This window comes from Bidens hawaiensis, unplaced genomic scaffold (assembly GCF_021521415.1).
Source record: "Bidens hawaiensis isolate Kalapana, Puna unplaced genomic scaffold, B.hawaiensis_p1.1 tig00042141_1, whole genome shotgun sequence".
Lineage (NCBI taxonomy): Eukaryota > Viridiplantae > Streptophyta > Magnoliopsida > Asterales > Asteraceae > Bidens > Bidens hawaiensis.
Window position 1 is genome coordinate 140,830 of NW_027497451.1, and position 6,469 is coordinate 147,298.

Below are 6,469 nucleotides of genomic sequence, written 5' to 3' on the forward strand. Positions count from 1 at the left end.
CCATTTTCGTTTCCATTCACTATGATCTGACCTGTTTCATTTTAATACACCAGCTTTTGGCCCGTTTCACCCTAAAATGCCATATCTTGGCATGTTTCGTTTGAATACAACATAACTTGAGCTGATCATATATCAGCTCACTATTTTTACCTGTTTTAGTTATCATAACATAATTTTGTATATAATAATATATATGTTACATACAAAACTTGTGACAGTTATACAAATAATATACAAGCAGGCTTAGTTAAATTCAGTTTGTGAAGTTTGAGAGAAGTTCCTTTAGTAAATTACTATTGGCTTAGGTTTGCCCTTATTTGAGTTTTTAAAAACTCGTTCTCGAATAAGTTAAAGTGCAACTCGTGCAAGTAGGCTTAGTTAAAGTAATTATGTCAAGTTTGGGTGGACCTAATTAAATCAGTTATTGTTTGGGATTGACTTTATTCGAGTTTCTAACCACTCTCGAATAAGTTAAAGTGCAAATCGGCTACTTAATACTCCTTTTGGAAATCAATTTTTTTATGTAACAGATGAGTTTCTATTAAATAAAAACCATGCAAATTGCTGGTAAACGTCCTTCTATAAGCTAGGTAACAAGCATTTGAAATAAAAAATAACGATAGATGGTAACAAAAGTAGGACCAGCATCTTACGATTTTGTTTTCTAAAACGCAAACGCACAAACAAATGTGTATCAAGATTGCGTTGAAGATATATCATCCCGCAGGAACTTAGATTCAGCCACATAATCAACCGGGCTAACAATCTTCACAGTAATCCTCTGTCTTTTGTCATTATTGTACTCCTGTGGTGCAACCATCAAACGAAAAACATGTGGGACCCATGTTGCTTTTTTAAGCTGTGTTTGGTAAGCGCTTCCATCGTCCTATAAGCAGTTGAAAGGAGAATTAGAAACCTGAATGTGTGCCTAATAGTCACCCAAGCATGTGATATGGCGTATTAACAAATAAGATGCTATAGTCACCAATAAAATCTGACTTTGTTGTTAATTGTTATAATTATTAATAACTGTTTGCAATAGTAACAAAATTTACAAAAGTGATATTCAAACAGTATTAATTATTCAAATTACATAACAACAGGAAAACCAACTGTATTTAAAAAATATATATATAACACATGCCAATATGCAGATGAGTAGTGTAGATCTATGTCTTCATCATTTTAGCATATTGATAAATAAGAAATCCAATATAACTATTCAGTATTGTATCGTACAAAACTGAACTAACATAAAATCTGAATATTAACGAAATAAGTTTGTGTAAGGAGATCATATTATTAAATGTTCGAATCGGTTAGCAGTATTGATTGGACAATATGTTGCTAAATAGCGGTTGTTTTAGTTTTTTTAGGATTTACCTTTGACTTCATGTTATCAAGTTTAGCAGCAGAGCAACCTATTATGGTTTCTGCCTCGTCAGCAAAAAGAGACATCCAAGCTTCACCATTGGTGTCTGAGAACTTGGCTGACACAACATACCTGTAATATCAACCAATTATGTAAATGTCATGGACATGATTAGTAGTCGTCAAAATCATTATAGTTGCACACACCTCAGGTTAGAGTCGGTTTGTGTTGTTTTGCACATTTCACATGAGTAACCGGAACCAACATTATTAGTAAGTTTTTTGTTGCAAGTTTTGCAGGCGTGATAATACATGGGTTGGTTAGTCTTGATGAAACTCATGCATGCACGTGTAGTGTAATATACAGGCTACAAGACAAATGTAACTGTTAGGCTAACATAATAAGTAAAACTTGAGCTGATGTTGGATGACATTATTGTTACTTGTGACATTTTAGGTGATAGGTTGTCGGAAGCTAATACCTTTGCTTCACCCAAAGACGGGTTGTTGGTTATGTAGTCGAGTCCCACGCGATCAGAGTACATCGACCGGGCATCATTTATAAGCCCAGTTTTGAAAGTAGATCCCACAGATTCAAATTTCGTGGTGCTTCCTTCTGAACCATACCATGCTTTTAGTTTATGTGACTCAGGGCTGTTTGGGTTTATGTCGATGATAGTGTTGGTGATTGTTGACAATGTTATACCTAAAGCAAATAATCAACAACAAATAAGCAAGACGTAATTAAACATGGTATGTAAGCATGTTCATTTAAGATGTACATAGGTTGGCTTTATGGATTACCTCCAAAACCAGATACTCTTAACGATTTGATTGCAACAATGGGTGAGGCATCAAACATATCCAGCAGTTTGTTACCAATGTCGGTGGCAAGGGGGCCCACAAAGATACATTTACTGACTTCATCCTGAAAGATTAACAAGCAAACCGGACGCACGTATAAAAGGAGATATAAATGGTAAAGCGGCTTATAAAAGTGGTGTTACGTGTCATCGGCTATAGTTATGTCACGTTTTGGAACGATCTCGTTATCAACTTTCCTTTGGATGCTCATAGATGATGATACATGTTGTACGAAACCAATAACATTTGCATTTAATAATTGAAGGAGGTAAATTTGTAAGTAAAGGAACATATTTACTTAATAAATTAAAGATTTCAAATTGTAATTCTATGAAAATACAAAGATATACTAAAAGTTTAATACCAATCAGTTCTTTTTTATGTAGATATTGGCCTAGTTGATCAATTGGGACAAAGTTGAACTTTGTTTCCGGGATTAAAACTGGTTCGTTAACTGCCTCCTCCACTTGTGAATTTTCATTCAAGGTCATTTCATAATCATTGTCTACACGATTGTATGTTTTGTTAGCCCTTTTTAAGTATCCGCTCGATATGTAGTAAACTTTCCCCATATCGAATACTTCAAAAAACTTCCTTGCAGCGGTGTTAAACATGGTTGCTTGAATTTGAGTACCTATAACTATATTTCTTATAATCTCCATATGTTTGTAATAATATATAATGAGGATTGAGATAACGAAAACTTACGTCGTCGTCAGTTAGCTCGACACTAAAAACATTGCCTTCACCGCGTGTGTTGTTGTAGTGATGCATGGGACCTTTAGCCGTGAGACGCATTTTAATGGTCCAGTTTTGTAATACCTATGCATTTTCATGCATGAAATCACTAGTCTTTTATACTCGTATTTAATAAGGTTCGTGTATTAGTTCACCATCTATATTATTATGGAATCATAGATTATTTATTTCTAGTTATTAACATTATTTTCATATGCACAATTACATGTTTCTATGTACATTTAGTTATACATGGTTAATCGTTAACGTGACACGTTTAACCGGGAATGCCTAGATTTAATATTTGTCATTGTCAATTTTATCCTAAAGTAATTTTATTTATATCCTTAAATTCAAATTAAGAATAACCTTCTAGAATATTCTATTCTTGATCTTCAAGATTAGCCTTATCCAAATTTGAATTCAAGTCCTAGTCAAATTCTATCTCTAATTCATCATAATCTCTTCTCTAAACACCCCTATAAATAGAACTCCCTAGCACCCCAAAAATTCATTCCAAACCTGCATATTCCAAAGCCCCAAGGTTGAAAATTCGTGATCATCATCCTCTCAAAGATTCACAACTCGTTTCCTTCCTAGTAAGTTCTAATTTCCGTTTAATGTTTTGTTCTTTCATTCTGCAGAAAAACCTTTTTATTTCAACGCTTAGATCTCGGTCATAATATATCCAAATCACGAATTTCAAAAGCCTAAATTGGTTCTTTATGTGTCTAGTATCTCTGTAATTTTTTGGTGTAAAATTTTCTAAACTTTAAAAATATTTTTATTATTTTTCTTTAACAAAGGGTCTTGCTGAAAATCCTAACACATAACTTTAGCCTCAAAACGAATGTCATAACTCACTCATGTTTACGAATTATGACCCAATTTTTGGATGTATTGTGGACCTTATAATTATAAAAATTATCTAACTGGAATCTCCTCAATTTGTTAAAGTATCGATATTTAGTGATTTTTCTACTAAACTGACTCAGAATCAGACCCCTCGGTAGTCTATGAATTTTATATATTTTTTTATAAACACTTAAATCTTATAAAAAATATATATGTTAAAAAACTCATACGGTTACAAGATATAAAATTTTCGTAATCTAACTCAAAGGTTTACTATTTTTAAAAATTCGTGTCTTGAATAGTAAACAACCTATTCTTTTCTGGAAAAGATAATCTAAAACCCTAAACCATAAAGTATCACTTGAAACCCTAAAATCCAATTGTACTTCCAAACAAACACCAAGTCCATAGATATTCAACTAAGGGTTCTGTCACCAAGGCTACGACCTAAGGAAAAACCAAGTGGCGTGTCCGGGCGTGAATGGACCCACTTACCTTTTCCTAGGAACCTGAGGTCGAATATTTTATTCCACCGAAATAAAGTAACATCCTAATAGCAACTTTATTGATCATTAGGACTCTAAACCAAAGTGTTGCAAGTCTCAATTCATCAATAACAAAGGTGAGTTCATAGCCCCTTTTACATGCTTTTAAACGTTTTATAATTCGGGGTGGAAACATTCATAATCAATTTGTTTTATACATGCTATTTGATTCAAGCTTTATTTCATAATATTCGTTATGTGTGATCATTACAAGTGTATACTTAATCGCATGTACAACCATTAACTTGTTAAGCCCGTGGTAGGATGATGATAGATCTATTGGCCCGACCCGCCCACGCAGGCCTTAGGTAGAGGCTTGTGTGTTCAGAATCCGATGATCGTTAAACATTAAACATAATAGTCTAATCGTGGATTAGACGACTCATTAAACGTGTCAGAGGTTTGGTTGTAATCACAAAGTATACAAAGTAACTTAACACATATGGATTTCTTTCAACTTAAAACTTATTTTATTAAAACCTATGTTCTCACCAACTATTTTTAGTTGACACTCTCGCATGTTTTTCAGGTATTGGAAATTTGTTTGTTGAAGATTACTTGATGCAAGATATAGGATTGCATGATTGGACCTAGATGACTATAAAACAATTCATTGTAGCTCTATATTGCTTGATATTAAATTAAATTTAACGACTATTGTAACACGTAGTATCATGTGCTATGAACAATCACCGTCTCACCTCGACGTATTCCGCCGTCGGTTGGGGTGTGACAAGTTTCCTTGGTACGGGTTCAAGGAAGCGAGGGGGTAAACCTGCCTTGGTATAGACGTACTTGGCATGCTGTAATAGAAAGACCATGAGTTGTTATATAAAAGATTAGGAGTCAACACCAGAAGTCAATATAACAACTACATGGCAATAGCCAGATCGCATCACCAAGGACAGTTACAAGTAACTAAAATTTATGTAAAGCATATAAAAATTAGTGGAACTTAGACATATTAATAACAGTGTTGAGAAACAAAACCCAAGGTGGATTCATGGTGAAGCTGAGCTAATCTGGTGTAATTTTAACATATAAATGTCTTTAAAGTCGAGTTCTCTGAATCAATGTTATGGTACCATAAGAGAAGCAAACCTAATTGTCAACCAGTATACCACAATGAAACCAAATTTAAAGGTGAATCAGGTAACATGTTCAAAACAGGATGAAACCAAAAGAGCAATGAAAACGCGAATTAGCAAGCCAAAATTTTCATCAAAACGGGCCGAATATAACGGTGAACCAGACAACTTAAAACCAACTATAAACTCAAACTAATAAAACCTGACTTCATATATGAAAAAAAAAATAGAAAAAAAGCAGACGTCAAGCAACTGCTGACCAAATCCAACAACAGCTAACTATATTTTCAGATCTTCAAACAACTAAAATTCTAAAATCAAACAACAATGTCACAAAATTTCTTAAACCTATGAAAAAGGGGCCACTTTTGTTTTCAAGATTCTTCAACCGAAACGTGAGGTAATGTGGTGTAATTTTAACCTGTAAATCTATACCTAAGGGAATTAAACCTAATTGTGTAAGGCCCCAAACCGGTAGCCCTACTTTAGCGTCGGATTTACTCATAAACACAGTTCTTGCAATCAGAGTTAATTAAAACTTTCGCGGAAACGTTTACTTGAAGCATTCGCTACAAAACATTCAATCTCTTCTCTGATACTATAAAACAAATCATTATATTTAAAACATCTTTTCTTCCATCTTAAGATGCCAGCCGTTCAATCCATGCCATGTGCCATCCTCATGCTAGTTCTTTGGTCTGATCACCTGCGTGCATACTAAAAGTCAGCTACGCTGAGTGAGTTCTAGTTAATCAAGCAACTTATCCTACAACCACTACATGCAATCATATACGTATCCGCAGACACGTAGTCCACTATCTAACCTGCTTACCTTACCACTTAGCCTCTTATTTACACCTACCACCTTTCCACTTTGCCACTTTAATAACGTATAACGTTATGCCACTTTGCCACTTTAATAACGTATAACGTTATGCCACTTTTGCCGCTTTAATAACGTAGTCACGTATAGGCTTACCCCTACCACGTACTATCGTCGTGCCACTA

General features: G+C 34.2%; 1 pseudogene; it reads right to left on the minus strand.

Moving 5' to 3' along the window:
• Nucleotides 1-694: 694 nt before the first annotated feature.
• LOC143593390 (replication protein A 70 kDa DNA-binding subunit B-like) lies at nucleotides 695-5,175 on the minus strand (annotated as a pseudogene).
• Between the last annotated feature and the right edge of the window lie 1,294 nt (nucleotides 5,176-6,469).